General features: G+C 42.1%; 1 protein-coding gene across 3 annotated transcripts in view; it reads right to left on the bottom strand.

Annotated features, from left to right (window-relative positions):
• LOC143961618 (N-acetyllactosaminide beta-1,3-N-acetylglucosaminyltransferase 3-like) overlaps window positions 1-14252 on the bottom strand; it is a 114957-nt gene that overhangs the window by 25795 nt on the left and 74910 nt on the right. Inside the window, exon 1 of one of the 3 annotated variants that reach the window (XM_077470941.1) lies at window positions 6424-6638. The exons of the other annotated variants lie outside the window; for them this stretch is intronic. The gene's annotated coding sequence lies outside the window, so the exon portion shown is untranslated. Of the gene's footprint in view, window positions 1-6423; window positions 6639-14252 lie in introns of those variants that run through there. 3 annotated transcript variants of the gene reach the window in all.

A 14252-nucleotide genomic window follows, 5' to 3' on the forward strand; every position in this document is an offset into this window, starting at 1 on the left:
TCCCTATTTCTATCACCTTCCCAAAATACATAAAAATTCAGAGAATCCCCCGGGGAGACCAATTGTTGCCGCAATGGAAAGTATAACCAGCCCCTTTTCTATCTACATTGACCATTTCCTGCAACCACTGGCACAGAATCTCCAAACTTACATACGAGATGGTACACACCTATTAGAGATCCTAAAAACCTACTCCTGGGAGCCCACCTACCAATGGGTGTCCTTAGATGTCAATTCCCTCTATACTTCAATTCCCCATGCTGTTGGCCTTCAGGCAGTAAAACACTTCTTAGCCCTAGACCCATCCCTAAAAACTGCACAAGCAGAGTTTATCTTAGATTCCACAAAGTTCTGCCTCACCCACAACTACTTCTCCTTCAATAAAAAATTCTACTTACAAACCCAAGGGACAGCTATGGGTGCCAATTTTGCACCTAGCTATGCAAACCTGACAATGGGCTTCTGGGAAACTCTTTACATTTGGAACAACAATCCATATACAGAGCATATTATATACATAGGTCGCTATATAGATGATATTATCATCATATGGGACAACACTGGACCACCCATAGACCACTTCGTCTCACACTGTAACGCTAATGATCTAGGCCTATCTTTCACTTTTGAATCCAGTCCAGATACCTTACCCTTTTTAGATCTTGAACTCTGTCATATCAATAAAACCATCTTCGCAAGAAACCACATAAAACCCACTGCAGGAAATTCATATTTACACTTCCAAAGTTGCCACCACCCAAGGTGGATCACCAATATCCCAAAGAGTCAATTTAATCGTTTAAAACGAAATTGTACTCACAACTCAGATTATATCGAGCAGGGCACTCTGTTTAAAAGAAAATTTGAAGACAAAGGCTATCCCCCCACCCTAGTAGATGAAGCCTTCACCAAATTCCTGGACACCCAGCCAGTAACACACCCGGTCACACCCCAACCACATGAAACCACACCGAACAAACCGACTGTCCATTCCCAAACTCACAGCACCAGATTCATTACTCAATATCACTCCCAACACAAAAAAATGGAAAAAATCTTCAAAAACCATTGGAGTATCCTTCTAGAAGACCCTCTGTTAAAAACCTCCATAACAGATACCCCCAAGATAACATATCGTAGAGCACGCAACATAAAAAGTTTTATCGCCCCGAGCAAATTAAAAACCGATAACAAACCAAAGCCACTCAGGACATTCCTCACCCTGAAGGGCATGTACCAATGCAAGAAACAAAAATGTCTCACCTGTAAATTTGTCCAACACCGCCAAAAATCTTTTACGACAAAGGGCAACACATACCAACTAAAAGAGTTCTACAACTGCTCCTCTGAGTTTGTAATATATGCAATCCGCTGCCCTTGCAATCTACTTTATATAGGGCGTACCATTCGTACCCTAAGAAAAAGGTTTGGCGAACATCGCCGATCAGTAGAAGGGGACTCCAATCTCACTATCCCACGACACTTTAAAGAACACCATCAAGGGTCCACAGAGGGCATGCAAGTATGGGCCCTTGAACAGATACCTGGATCCTTCCCCCTCGCAGAACGTTTCAAACGTCTCTGCGAGAGGGAAACTTTTTGGATATATACGTTAGACACCCTCACGCCTGGAGGCCTCAACGAGGACATAGAAATCAACTCAGTTGTCTAATTTTTACCCATCACACTTTTTCCATGAGATTTTTTAATGAGACTTAAAATTGCTTAGCCGCCCCCGCACCCCCCCCTCCCCCCTCCCCTTCCCCCCCCGCCCTCACCTCCACAAATCAGTATCCACACGCCTTTTTCTGATCCCACTATAAGTGGGTTCACACACGTACGAGTGCGTGTGCATGCGTATGTATGTATGTATGTGTATGTATATATATATATATATATATATATATATATATATATATATATATATATATGTATGTGTGTGTATGTGTATGTATATATATATATATATATGTATGTATGTGTATGTTCTGCTCTAACATCCACGTCTCATTTTAACACCATTTTATTGTATTTTACAGTACCAAATTCTCACAATATCAAATCCTATCAATATACATGTCTCTCACCATGTTATGTCATAATACCCACCATAGAAATATACCTTCAGCAATTTAATTAACAATTTTTTGCCCCTTTTTCATTTTAATTTTATTTTTATTCCTAGTTCTATTTTTATTTTTATTTTTATTTTTATCTTTATTTTTATTTTTATTGTTTTTTTTATTGTTATTTTTATTCCTATTGTAATTTTATCCTTATTTTTACTTCTATTTTTATTGATTCTTTATATATTTTTTATATATAAAAAATTTCTTTTTTATATATATATATATATATATATATATATTCTTTATATGTATTTTCTATGTATTTTTTCAATTTTTAACAACCTTCTTTTAATTCTTGCAAAATCCACTTCTATTTTATACTTCTAACAAGTATTTTCATAATTTTTTAAAACAATTTTTAAAACAATTAAATAAATAAAAAAGTTCCAACTCTTATCACTTTTTCCCACATCTTGTCCACACTATCCAACTTGTATCCACATACATTGATGGACACACACACAATAATCACATACAACCAGCCTGCAACACATGAGCAATCAACACCATGCTTTGGTCGGAACAGCTCCGCCCCATAAGGTGGAACCTAAACGACTAATTAGAACTGCCCCCTTTCCCTATTTAAACCACTCCAAACATAGTAACCCAGATGCCTGATGAAGGAGCACGCATGCTCCGAACGCGTGCAACGTAAACCACAACGAAACGTCATCGCAGTGCGCCCCTCAACATAACAACGAACGGACGAACGGACCTCCCTGACGCTGTTACACCAAGCCGTGCGACGCTGGGAACCACCGGCGCCACCGGACGAGAGATACAGCCGAACGAGTTACCGCTTCTCCTCGAGAGCCCTGCGATGCCCTCTAGATACATGATGTGCCTGAAACCTTCTGGTAGAGTGTGAGTGCATAACTTCACAAATTAAATGTCTTTGATTCAACAATACTGCACTTAGATTGGCGCTGTTTTTTCTTCTGTTTATATGTCTTTTACAAGGTACCTTCTATCCTTGAACATGCTGCCTACCTGCCTGTGCTAAAGAAATCATCCCCTTTCTATGACTATTTTCCACAACCAGTAACTGTGGACTATAATTTGTGATCCTGCCAGCTATCCATTACTTCTGCTGCATTTACTGACATACAGAGCAAGGATTGCAAAACTCTGTGATAAGCAGACTTGACATCCCTAAATCCGCCACACCAATTTATCAACTTCAGCGTTTTTTTTCCCCCAAACCTTTTTCCCCTCCCCCATAAAAAACCCCCTCTTTTTTCCTTCCTCACTCCCCCCATCCAGGACATATATAATCCAGCAGCGCAACGCACAAAAAAACAATTTTTTCTTACTCTGTGCTTCCAGCATTGCTGCAGAGGTTGAAGCAGTGGTGGCCCGTGCATTGTGGGTGCACGTGCGCCCCCCTCCCCATCCATGCACCCGGCCCCTTTCAGGATGCCAGATGCATGGATTCCTATGGCGGGGGTCGTATTTTTTGAAGGACCTGATTAGAGCCAATGGCTCTAATAGGCTTCAAAATAGGGTGGGCTCGGGGCGCAGAGAGTGCGCTCTGATCCCACCCAATTGTGTGACCATAGCAAATAAATTTGCGCTATTTTGACACTAACCTTCCTCCTTGCCAGTCAGGAGGCCCTGCTTCCTGATCGGCCAAAGCGCCAGGCATCCTATTGGATGCCTGGCTCTTAGGAAGAGGAGCGAGGAAACTCACACTGGAGCGGAGGTCGCCGCTGCTCTGAGATGTAAGTCCCTTCGGCTCTGTCAGAGCCATGCTGGGAGGATGGTCGTGCCAGTTCCTCGATCCACATGCAGAGGGGTGCCAGAGCCGCGATCCGGGGGGGTGGGGGGGATGCTGCCAGAGCTGCAAACCCCACGAGTGGGGGGTTAGGTGGGCACAGTGGCTGTGTTTAATGGGCAAGTGGCTGCATATGATGGGCAAAGCTGGCTGCATTTGATGGGCACAAGTTGCTTCATTTGATGGGCACAAGTGGCTGCAATTGATGGGCACAAGTGGCTCCATTTGGGCACAGCTGGCTGCATTTGATGGGCACAAGTGACTGCATTTGATGGGCACAAGTGACTGCATTTGATGGGCACAAGTGACTGCATTTGATGGGCACAGGTTGCTGCATTTGATGGGCACAGGTGGCTGCATTTGATGGGCACAGGTGGCTGTATTTGATGTGCATAGGTGGCTGCATTTAATGGGCACAATGGATGCGTTTGATGGGCACCATGGATGAATTTGATGGGCACAAGTGGCTGCGTTTGATTGGCAAAATGGCTGCATTTGATGGGCACAGTGAGGCTGCAATTGATGGGGGGTTTCAGTATTTTTCAGTTTGTTTGTGCCCCCCCCCCCCCCCCCAAATTTTGAGCACCAGCCGCCACTGGGTTGAATGGGTGGGGGGTCAGCCTGTCAGTGTCAGTATTCAGACCATATGCCACACATTGCATTAAAATTGGCTGTCATCCCAGAAGGAAGCCTCTTCTAAAGATGATGCACAAGAAAGCCTGCAAACAGTTTGCTGAAGACAAGCAAACTAAGGACATGGATTACTGGAACCATGTCCTGTGGTCTGATGAGACCAAGATAAACTTATTTGGTTCAGATGGTGTGAAGCGTGTGTGGAGGAAAGCAGGTGAGGAGGACAAAGACAAGTGTGTGTTGCCTACAGTGAAGCATGGTGGTGGGAGTGTCAGTCTGGGGCTGCATGAGTGCTGCCGGCACTGGGGATCTACAGTTCATTGAGGGAACCATGAATGCCAACATGTACTGTGACATACTGAAGCACAGCATGAATCACTCCCTTCAGAGACTGGGCCGCAGGGCAGTATTCCAACATAATGACCCCAAACACACCTCCAAGAACACCACTGCCTTGCTAAAGAAGCTGAGGGTAAAGGTGATGGACTGGCCAAGCATGTCTCCAGACCTAAACCCTATTAAGGATGCCCCACAGATGCTCGGAACGGAAGGTGGAGGAGCGCAAGGTCTCTAACATCCACCAGCTCTGTGATGTCATCATGGAGGATGGGAAGAAGACTCCAGTGGAAACCTGTGAAGCTCTGGTGACCTCCATGCCCAAGAGGGTTAAGGCAGTGCTGGAAAATAATGGTGGCCACACAAAATATTGACACTTTGGGCCCAGATTGGACATTTTCACTTAGCTCTGGTTGTCCATTGAGGACCTCTTCTTGTGTCAAAAAAAAAAATATTCCCCCATTTAGTCTCATTATTTTATGAGGCTAACAAAAAAGAAAAGATAAAGGGTATAAATGTAAAATATATAAAGCTATAGCAAAAAAACTAAAAAGAACTAAATAGGGAATAACAAAAATACAAAGGAATTGCTACTGAGGCTTACAGAAACTCCTTTCACCTATTAAGGACCTCTTCTTGTGCCAAATCTGAGGCTTCCATTAGCCTCATTATTTTACATGAGCTAAAAAAAAAAAAAAGTAAAGAAAAAAAGTAGAATAAAGTATTTAAAGCTGCATAACAAATTATTAAATAATAGGGAATACCAAAAAAAATAAAAAATCACAAATAGAAAGAAATTGCTGCTGATGGCTACAGAACCCCCCCCCCCCCCCCCCTCGGTTGTCCATTGAGGACCTCTTCTTGTGCCAAATAATGTTCCCCCCTTTAGTCCCATTATTTTATAAGGCTAACAAAAAAGACAAAAAAGGGTAGCATACAGTATTTAAAGCTATAGTACAAAAAAAAATATATATATATATATATATATATATATATATATATATATATATATATATATATATATATATATATATATATATATATATATATATATATATATATATATATATATAAAAAATAAATAAATATAAAAAAATAAATAAAATAAAAAAAAATAATAAAAATATATAAAAAAAAAAAAAAAATAACCAAAAAAAATAAGAAAAATAAATAAATACAAAGGAATTGCTCCCGAGAAGCTCCTGTCATCTATTGAGGACCTCTTTTGGGCCAAAAAATGGTCCACCATTCACACACAAACAAACAAATATGTAAAAAAAATAAAAAAAGGAATAACAAAATCACACAAATAAAAAGAGCACTATTATGAAATTAGGCCAAGCTATTTAAAAAAACACAAAAAAAGACCAAACTAATTTTGAAGGAACTAAAACTGTTTGCTTTGCAGCAAGGCTAGTCAGGTTGTCCACATTCACAACACGTAAAAAAGTTTTACTGCAGTTGGGGATTTGCTGACTCTTTAGACATCGATTGTATATCTGAGCGAGGAGCAAAAAAAAAAAAAGCACAGCGAAAGCTTCCAACACTTACCCGCCCGGACGCCGTCTCCTCTCGGGACCTCGGCTGGACGTGTCAGGCGCCCGTCCGTAGGATAGACGTGTCACACGGGTGACACAAAAACACGAGACTCGTCATCGAATGGGAACGGCCAGAATCAGAACTTCAAAAACCCTTTAGCTGGAGTGGATGAAGTCTTTAAAATGAGGGATCTCGTTCTGTCTTAATAGACACCCTCATTAAAGTTATGACAATTCTAGTAAATCCTTTCAGTACGCAGGGCGTGCCCGGCTCTGCGCTGCTAAATATGCCAATTCTATCTGTGCAACGCAGATACGGGATGACTGTACAGGGATCAGAGGATAACATTTCTAAAGATGGAATGAAAATTGCTGAGGGGGGTGATCTGAATTCACATTCTAAGGTGTCCATGGGCCAGGAGAGGCGGGGAGATGGGAAGGGATCAGGATGAATACATTGAGGAATATATATCTTCGCTATAGCTTATCTATAGCTCTGTGATTTGTGTGTGTATATATATATAAATAGCAACAAAAAAAAGATTAGTCTGTTGTTCTCCTAAAGATGGTCTTAGTAATGCAAAATAAAAAAATAATAAAAATATAGCGATACCCTCACTTAAGAGGGCCGCAAGTTTGGTTTGGGTCCTGAGCACAGCTCCGCCAACCCCCCCGGCAATCTGCTCTACCCACTTTGGCACAGTTAGTATCTAGCAATACACATTAAATCACTTATACTCTAAATATGTGTGTGTGCGTGGGTGGATAACTCAAGCTCATAGACAATCTTTGAAAGTATATAACTGACTTTACTTGTTGTTTTATAAAAGGAATAACATGAATCGAACATTTGTTTTGCAACACATAAGCAGGTCCCTGCAGTAACCAGTAATAAAGATAAACAGAGTAATCAGCATAATAAAGTATTGCTATGCAACTCTAGCACTGCCCTTTTTCAGCTACTTCCCTGCATGGGTAAACTAACACCCAGCACTATCTACCTATGCAGTCAGGCCTGACAGATCTAGATGGAAGTCCAGTGAAACAATATTCGCTAGCAATCTTTCGGTGGTGCACTTGAAGAACAACTTTGTAATCCAAACGAATAATAAAGATAAAGTATCTGTCTTTAAACAGCTCTCACCACCCAGACAAGTCCAAGTCCGTTTCCTCCGCCGATTCGTCTAGGAACAGGAATCCACCGACCTCCGAGTCTTCAATCCTTCTGGTGTACTGCAGCAAGGATGAGAAAATGTCTCTCAGGTGCAGCTAGGCTGGCAGAGGGCTCTTTGGAAAAGAGCACAAGGCCCAGGCTTCAGGCCTTGTGCCTCCAGCAGTTCAGCACAGACCTCCTCTTGCTAGGAGAGGGGGGGGTGTCCAAAGAGAGCGAACTAGGCCTCTCCCCCTCCTTATATGCCCTCCCCCATGAGTCTCTGGGGCATAACTCCAAACATCCTGGGAACCAACGGGGTTCTGGGAACAATAGTTTTATAGTCCTTAAAGAGACCCCGCTACAAAAATAATAAAAATAAAAAATAATAATTATATATATATATATACAAATCACAGAGCTATTTGCCCTGCGAAGCATCAATGAGAATCAAACATGTTGGAAGATTCAAATTTTACTATCTTATTTTCTCTCAGGGTCAAATGTTTTTCATTCATGAGAATAGGGTAGAAAAAAAAAACCTGGAAAATACTGCATTATGGCCACTAGATGGAGACGATCGTAATAGGAAATTAAAAATTCCTGCCCAATTGAATGTCATTCAGCTATTTTCTCTCTTTATTCGTAAGAATGGGTGAATTCGCGAAATACTGCATCATGGCCACTGGATGGAGCTGATGTTAACAGAAAAATTAAAAATTCATCAGCTCCCATCTAGTGGCCAATTGAATGGCATTAAGCTATTTTCTCTCCAGGTCAAATGTTCTTTATTCATATAAATAGAGTAAATTAGGGAAATACTGCATTATGGATACTAGATGGAGCTGATGATAATAGGAAAATACTGCAATGTGGCCACTAGATGATAACAGGAAAATAAAAATTCATCAGCTCCATTTAGTGGTTAGTTGAATGTTATTAAGCCCTTTTCCTCCCAGGTCAGATGTTCTTTATTTGTAAGAATGGGTGAATTACTTACATACTGCATTATAGCCACTAAATGGAGCTGATGACAACAGGAAAATAAAAATTAATCAGCTCCATCTAGTGGCCATTTTGATTGTTATTAAGCTGTTTTCTCTCCAGGTCAGATGTTGTTTAAGAATGGGTGAATTAGGAAAATGCTGCATTATGGCCACTAGATAGAGCTGATGTTAACAGGAAAATAAAAAAATCATCAGTTCCATCTAGTGGGCAGTTGAATGGCATTAAGCTATTTTCTCTCCAGGTCAGATGTTTTTTATTTGTAACAATTGGTGAATTAGTTGCATAATGCATTATGGCCACTAGATGGAGTGATGACAACAGGAAAATAAAAATGAATCAGCTCCATCTAGTGGCCAATTTGATTGTTATTAAGCTATTTTTTTTCCAGGTCAGATGTTCTTTATTTGAAGACTTGGTAAATTAGTTGCATACTGCATTATGGCCACTAGATGGAGTGATGACAGCAGGAAAATAAAAATGAATCAGCTCCATCTAGTGGCCATTTTGATTGTTATTAAAGCGGGAGTCCACCGGGACTCCGCGTTTTTTTTTTTTTTTTTTAAAAGCCAGCAGCTACAAATACTGCAGCTGCTGACTTTTAAATAGTGACACTTACCTGTCCAGCGCGCCCGCGATGTCGGCACCCGAAGCCGATCGCTCGCTCGGCTGCCGGGTCCCGCCGCCATCTTGGGTATGGGAATCAGGAAATGGAGCCTTTCGGCTTCATTTCCCGGTTCCCTACTGCGCATGCGCGAGCCGCGCGGCGCAATCCGGACGGTCCCCGCTGCCTCTGGGAGCTGTGTGTTTCCCAGCAGGCAGCGGGGCACTTGCTGAAGGGGGCGGGCGCTTGCGGAACGGGGGCGTAACCTACGCTCGTTCCGCAGAGAGCTAGCCCGGAAGTGGGTGCAGTTACCTGGATTATCCAGGTAACTGCACCCCCCTCCCCCCTGAAAGGTGCCGATTGTGGCGCCGGAGGGGGGGGGGATTCCGATGAGCGGAGGTCCATTTTAGGGTGGACCTCCGCTTTAAGCAATTTTCTCTCCAGGTCAGATGTTCTTTAAGAATGGGTGAATTAGGAAAATGCTGCATTATGGCCACTAGATAGTGCTGATGATAACAGGAAAATTATTCATATAAATAGAGTGAATTAGGGAAATACTGCATAATGCACACTAAATGGAGCTGAGGACTACAGTTAACCAATTCACGCAAATCACTGTACCTGTATGTCGGTACTTTGATGCTAAATACCGTTGTTATGGCAGCAGCTAGCTGCCATAACCCCGATATTTTCGGGAACGCCGTGCGTTTCTCTTTAAGATAAAAGTGGTCTCTGCGGCGGATCCACCGGTTCAGTGTCGGGAGAGGTGCCCACCACCCCCCCTTCCCGCTGTGCTTCGGTCATTTCCACAGCTTACCGGAGCCGTCTGCTCCCCTCACTGCCTGGATGCCGAGTGACAGGAAGATGGCCCCCCGCTCGGCGCAAAAGCATTGGAGGGCAGAAGCGACGTCAAACGTCACTTCCGCCCAATGCTCTTAAAAGGGAAAAAAAAAATTATTTATTTTTTTCAAATTACTTTTTTTAATTGTTTTTTCATTTAATTGTAAATTAAATTTAAAAAAATAAAATAATTTAAAGCGTCCCGTCCCGACAAGCTCACGCGTAGAAGCGAACGCATACGTAAGTCGCGCCTGCATATGAAAACGGTGTTTAAACCGCACATGTGAGGTATCGCCGCGATCGGTAGAGTGAGATCAATAATTCTAGCCCTAGACCTCCTCTGCAACTCAAAAGTTGTAACCTGTAAACAATTTTAAATGTCGCCTATGGAGATTTTTAAGGGTAAATGTTTGTCGCCATTCCACGAGCGGGCGCAATTTTGAAACATGACGTTTTGGGTATCAATTTACTCGGCGTAACATTATCCTTCGCAGTCTAAAAAAATAAATTGGCCTAACTTTACTGTTGTCTTATTTTTTTATTCAAATAATATTTTTTCCCCAAAAAAAGTGTGCTTGTAAGACCACTGCACAAATACGGTGTGACAAAAAGTATTCCAATGACCGCCATTTTATTCTCTAGAGTGCTAGAAAAAAATATATACTGTTTGGGGGTTCTAAGTAATTTTCTAGCAAATAAAAACTGATCTTACCTTGTAAACACAGAGTCAAAAAAATAGGCTTGGTCCTTAAGTGGTTAAATAAAAATTCATCAGCTCCATCTAGTGGCTATTTTCTCTCCAGGTCGGATGTTTTTCATTTATAAGAATCGGGTTAAATCAGGGAAATATAGCATTATGGCCACTAGATGGAGCTGATCATAATAAAGGAAAAAAAAATCCTGGCTAATTGAATGTTATTAAGCTATTTTCTCTCCAGGTCAGATGTTCTTTATTCATATAAATACAGTGAATTAGGGAAATACTGCATTATAGATACTAGATGGAGCTGATGATAATAGGAAACTACGGAATTATGCCCACTAGATAGAGCTGATGATAACAGGAATATAAAAATTCATCAGCTCCATTTAGTGGCCAGTTGGATGTTATTAAGCTCTTTTCCTCCCAGGTCAGATGTTCTTTATTTGTAAGAATGGGTGAATTAGTTACATACTGCATTATGGCCACTAGATGGAGCTGATAACAGGAAATAAAAAAATAATCAGCTCCATCTAGTGGCCATTTTGATTGTTATTAAGCTATTTTCTCTCCAGGTCAGAGGTTCTTTCAGAATGGGGGAATTAGGAAAATGCTGCATTATGGCCACTAGATGGAGCTGATGATAACAGGAAAATAAAAATTATTCAGCTCCATCTAGTGGCCATTTTGATTGTTAAGCTATTTTTTCTCCAGGTCAGAGGTTCTTTAAGAATGGGTGAATTAGGAAAATGCTGCATTATGGCCACTAGATGATGCTGATGATAACAGGAAAAAGAATCATCAGCTCCATCTAGTGGCCAATTGAATGTTATTAAGGTATTTCCCCTCCAGGTCAGATGTTCTTCATTTATAAGAATAAGGTAAAATCAGAAAAATATATTTCGGGCACTAGATGGAGCTGATCATGATAGGAAAGAAAAATTCCTGGCCAGTTGATTGTTATTAAGCTATTTTTTCTCTTTATTCGTAAGAATAGGCGAATTAGCAAAATGCTGCATTATATCCACTAGATAGTGCTGATAACAGGAAAATAAAAATTCATCAGCTCCATTTAGTGGCCAGTTAAATGTTATTAAGCCTTTTTTCTTCCCAGGTCAGATGTTCTTTATTTGTAAGAATGGGTGAATTAGTTGAATACTGAATTATGGCCACTAGATGGAGCTACTGATAACAGGAAAATAAAAATTCATCAGCTCCAGCTAGTGGCCAATTGAATGTTATTAAGGTATTTTCTCTCCAGGTCAGATGTTTTTCATTCATAAGAATAGGGTAAAAACTGGAAAATATAGCATTATGGCCACTAGATGGAGCTGATCATAATAGGAAACAAAAATTCCTGGCCAATTGAATGTTATTAAAGCATTTGTTAACCCCCCCCCCCCCCCCCCCCCATAAAAATAATTTGGCCCCCTGTAACACCTAAAAAACCTGTCTGATCCTGCCAGTTTCTGCCCTCCCCTATGTAAACTGACCACGGTGCATCGTGGTTGCTGAGCCGTGACACTGTGGTCAGTTTAAGTGTCTTGTTCATCTGCAGCCTGCTGCCCTGTATCTGTGTCCTTCTCTGTCCTCCAAGTGGGTTAACAACTACTTTAAGCTATTTTCTCTCTTTATTTGTAAGAATGGGTAAATTAGTTTAAATACTGCAATATGGCACTAGAGGGAGCTAATGATAACAGGAAAATAAAAATTAATCAGCTCCATCTAGTGGCCAATTGAATATCATTAACTGTTTAACCACTTCAATACCAGGCCATAGTAAAATGACATCCGTAGATGGGCTCTCCCATCCTGGGCAGGTGTCATATGACGCTCTCGGCTTCTTGCCGCTTCTGCGGGCACCCAGGGGCCTGCAGTGCGGCAATCGGACACAGCCCATTCCATATCCCTGTAAAGAGCCAATAAAAAATGGCTCTTTACCACGTGACCGGCTGTGTCCAGTCACAGCTGGTCACATGTACTGTCCACGGGGCACGGCGCTTGTACACGCCCCTAGGGCGCGCACCGAGCGTCGGTCGGGGACGAGGCTTGTCATCCTGACAAAGCCCAACCCCGATCGCAGTAAAGTGCCAATGAACTTGGCTCTTTACCACGTGACCGGCTGTGTCCAATCACAGCCGGTCACAGAATGTCAACAAACCGCAGTAACGAGATGTTGCCGTGTTCTCCTCCTCACACCGATCATGTGTGAGGAGGAGATTTCGGTAACATCTCATTATCGCTTACAGTATACACCAATCACACTGATTACCCCCCCCCCCCCCCCAATAAAGAGGACCTGCCATCAAAGTGCCTGTCACAGTCCATCTGAGTACCCGAGTACCTGTCACAGTTCATCTGAGTACCAAGTACCTGAGTACCTGTCACAGTCCATCTGAGTACCTGAGTATCAGTCACATTTCATCTGAGTACCGAGTACCTGTCACAGTCCATCTGAGTACCTGAGTACCTGAGTACAAGTCACAGTTCATTTGAGTACTGAGTACTTGAGTACCTGTCACAGTCCATCTGAGTACCTGTTACAGTCCATCTTAGTACCAAGTACCTGAGTACCATTCACAGTTCATCTGAGTACTGAGTACCTAAGTACCTGTCACAGTCCATCTGAGTACCTGTTACAGTCCATCTTAGTACCAAGTACCTGAGTACCATTCACAGTTCATCTGAGTACCAAGTACCTGAGTACCTGTCACAGTTCATATGAGTACCAGTCACAGTTCATCTGAGTACCGAGTACCTGAGTACCAGTCACAGTTCAACTGTCACAGTCCATCTGAGTACCAAGTACCTGAGTACCTGTCACAGTCCATCTGAGTACCTGAGTACCAGTCACAGTTCATCTGAGTACTGAGAACCTGTGACAGTCCATCTGAGTACCTGTGACAGTTAATCTGAGTACCATTCACAGTTCATCTGAGTACCTGAGTACCTCTCACAGTCCATCTGAGTACCTGTCACAGTTCATCTGAGTACCAAGTACCTGAGTACCTGTCACAGTCCATCTGAGTACCTGAGTATCAGTCACATTTCATCTGAGTACCGAGTACCTGTCACAGTCCATCTGAGTACCGAGTACCTGTCACAGTCCATCTGAGTACCTGAGTACCTTAGTACAAGTCACAGTTCATCTGAGTACCGAGTACTTGAGTACCTGTCACAGTCCATCTGAGTACCTGTCACAGTCCATCTGTGTACCTGAGTGCCATTCACAGTTCATCTGAGTACCTGAGTACCAGTCACATTTCATCTAAATACCTGTCACAGTCCATCTGAGTACCTAAGTACCTGTCACAGTCCATCTGAGTACCTAAGTACCTGTCACAGTCCATCTGAGTACCTAAGTACCTGTCACAGTCCATCTGAGTACCTGAGTACCAGTCACATTTCATCTAAATACCTGTCACATTTCATCTGAGTACCGAGTACCTGAGTACCTGTCACAGTCCATCTGAGTACCTGTCACAGTTAATCTGAGTACCATTCACAGTCCATCAGAGTACCCGAGTACATATCTGCAGCCTA

Source organism: Lithobates pipiens, unplaced genomic scaffold, assembly GCF_037356315.1.
Source record: "Lithobates pipiens isolate NorthernLeopardFrog02 unplaced genomic scaffold, aLitPip1_a1.2 Scaffold_8, whole genome shotgun sequence".
NCBI lineage: Eukaryota > Metazoa > Chordata > Amphibia > Anura > Ranidae > Lithobates > Lithobates pipiens.